This window comes from Pseudophryne corroboree, chromosome 6 (genome assembly GCF_028390025.1).
Source record: "Pseudophryne corroboree isolate aPseCor3 chromosome 6, aPseCor3.hap2, whole genome shotgun sequence".
Classification (NCBI taxonomy): Eukaryota; Metazoa; Chordata; class Amphibia; order Anura; family Myobatrachidae; genus Pseudophryne; species Pseudophryne corroboree.
The window spans coordinates 816305435-816307827 of NC_086449.1; positions in this window are offsets into that span (position 1 = coordinate 816305435).

A 2393-nucleotide genomic window follows, 5' to 3' on the forward strand; every position below is an offset into this window, starting at 1 on the left:
CATGGGGTATAGACAGGATCCGCAGGAGCTTGGGCACACTAAAAAGACTTTGACTGGGTGTGAACTGGCTGCTCCCTCTATGCCCCTCCTCCAGACCTCAGTTAGACTTTGTGCCCAGGAGTGACTGGACACACACTAGGGGAGCTCTACTGAGTTTCTCTGGAAAGACTTTTGTTAGGTTTTTTATTTTCAGGGAGACCTGCTGGCTACAGGCTCTCTGCAGCGTGGGAGTGAGGGGAGAGAAGTCAGACCTACTTCTACTTAGTTAAGGGCTCTGCTTCTTAGGCTACTGGACACCATTAGCTCCAGAGGGTTTGATCACTTGGTGCGCCTAGCTGCTTGTTCCCGGAGCCGCGACGTCACCCTCCTCACAGAAGCCAGAAGAAAGAAGCCGGGTGAGTATTAGAAGAACCGAAGACTTCAGAGACGGCAGAAGACTTCAGTGACGGAAGGCACAGCGCAGCGGTAACGCTGCGCTCCATGCTCCCACACACATCACCAACGGCACTTGCAGGGTGCAGGGCGCTAGGGGGGAGCGCCCTGGGCAGCAGTTACTGGGGTTAATACCTGGCGAAAATCACAGAATACGGTTTCGGGACCCCAAATACATTACCCCCGCCAGTGTGCAGATTTGAATTTTAGCGGGCTACAGCGCGCCGGGAAGGGTCGGGGCTTAGCCGCACATTGCTCACCAGCGCCATTTTCTTGTATCTCTACAGTGCTGCAGAGACGCTGGCCCGGACCTCCACGCTCCCGCAAGTACACAGGGAGGAAAAACACATAAATTTGGTGCTTTAATTTATGTTTATCAGCGCTGATCACATATACTAGGTTTTTTTAGTGTATGGGCACTGGGGTGTGAGCTGGCATACTCCCTCTGTGTTCTCCCTAAGGGCTTCTCTGTGGGTCTGTCCCCGGGCATGTGGACTGTGTGGGTGTGTCGGCATAAGGTGTCGGCATGTCTGAACCTGGGTGTTCCTCCCCGGAGGAAGTTATGGGGGGTGCAGAAAAGGATTTAGGTATGTCTCTGTCGGCACAGCCGACTGCTGATTGGATGACTATGCTGAGTACACTGAATGCGAATGTGGCTTTATTGTCTAAGAGACTGGTAAATCTGATTTTCAGACACAAACATGGAGACAGTCAGTGGAGGATGCTTTGTCTCAGGTACAGACAGTCTCAGGGTCACAAAAGCATGCTTTTATCCAGATGGCAGATACAGGTACCGACACAGACTCTGACTCCGATGTCGATTTGAATGAGGCATCCACGGGTTGTCAAGAGTATTCAATACATGATTATAGCCATTAAAGATGTTTTACGTATATCTGAGGAACCTGCTGTTCCTGACACAAGAGTCTGTTTATTTAAAGGGAAAAGACCTGAGGTAAAATTTCCCCCCTCTCATGAGATGAATGAGCTTTGTGAAAAGGCTTGGGAGTCGCCTGAAAAACGGTGGCAGATTCCCAAAAGAATTTTGATGGCATATCCCTTCTCCTCTGATGATAGGAAAAAATGGGAGTCGTCTCCAAATGTGGACAAAGCTCTCTCGCGATTGTCCAAGAAGGTGACGCTTCCGTCTCCTGACACGGCTGCTCTCAAGGATCCGGCGGATCGCAAGCTGGAGACGACATTGAAGTCCATTTTCGTCAATACGGGTGCATTGCTCAGACCTGCTGTGGCGTCGGTATGGGTGAGTAGTGCTATTGCAAAGTGGGCTGAAAATTTGGCTTCTGATATGGATGCTCTTGATAAAGATAATATTCTTTTGACTCTTGGTTATATCAAGGACGCTGCAGATTACCTAAAGGATGCGGCGAGGGATGTTGGCCTCTTGGGATCAAGAGCCAATGCCATGGCGATTTCGGCCAGGAGGGCCCTGTGGATTCACCAATGGAATGCTGATGCCGACTCCAAGAAGAATATGGAAGCTCTCCCTTTTAAAGGTAGTGTCTTGTTCGGTGACGGCCTGGCTGACCTGGTGTCGACCGCTTCGGCGGGTAAGTCATCTTTTCTTCCTTCCCACACAACAGAAAAAGGCACCCCATCAGCAGATGCAGTCCTTTCGGCCTAATAAATACAGAAGAGGTAAGGGCTCGTCCTTCCTCGCTTCAAAGGGTAGAGGTACGGGAAAGAAGTCGCCTGCAGTGTCAGGCACCCAGGACCAAAAGTCCTCCCCTGCCTCTACCGGAGATGATGGTCCTCCTTCGCAAGCAAGGGGTCACAATTATCCCGTATTTGGACGATCTCCTGATAAAGGCGAGGTCCAAGGAGCAGTTGTTAAGAAATGTGAATCTCTCTCTGTCAGTTCTGCGACATCACGGTTGGATGCTAAATTTGCCAAAGTCTCAGTTGATCCCGGCCACTCGGCTGTCCTTCCTGGGCATGGTCCT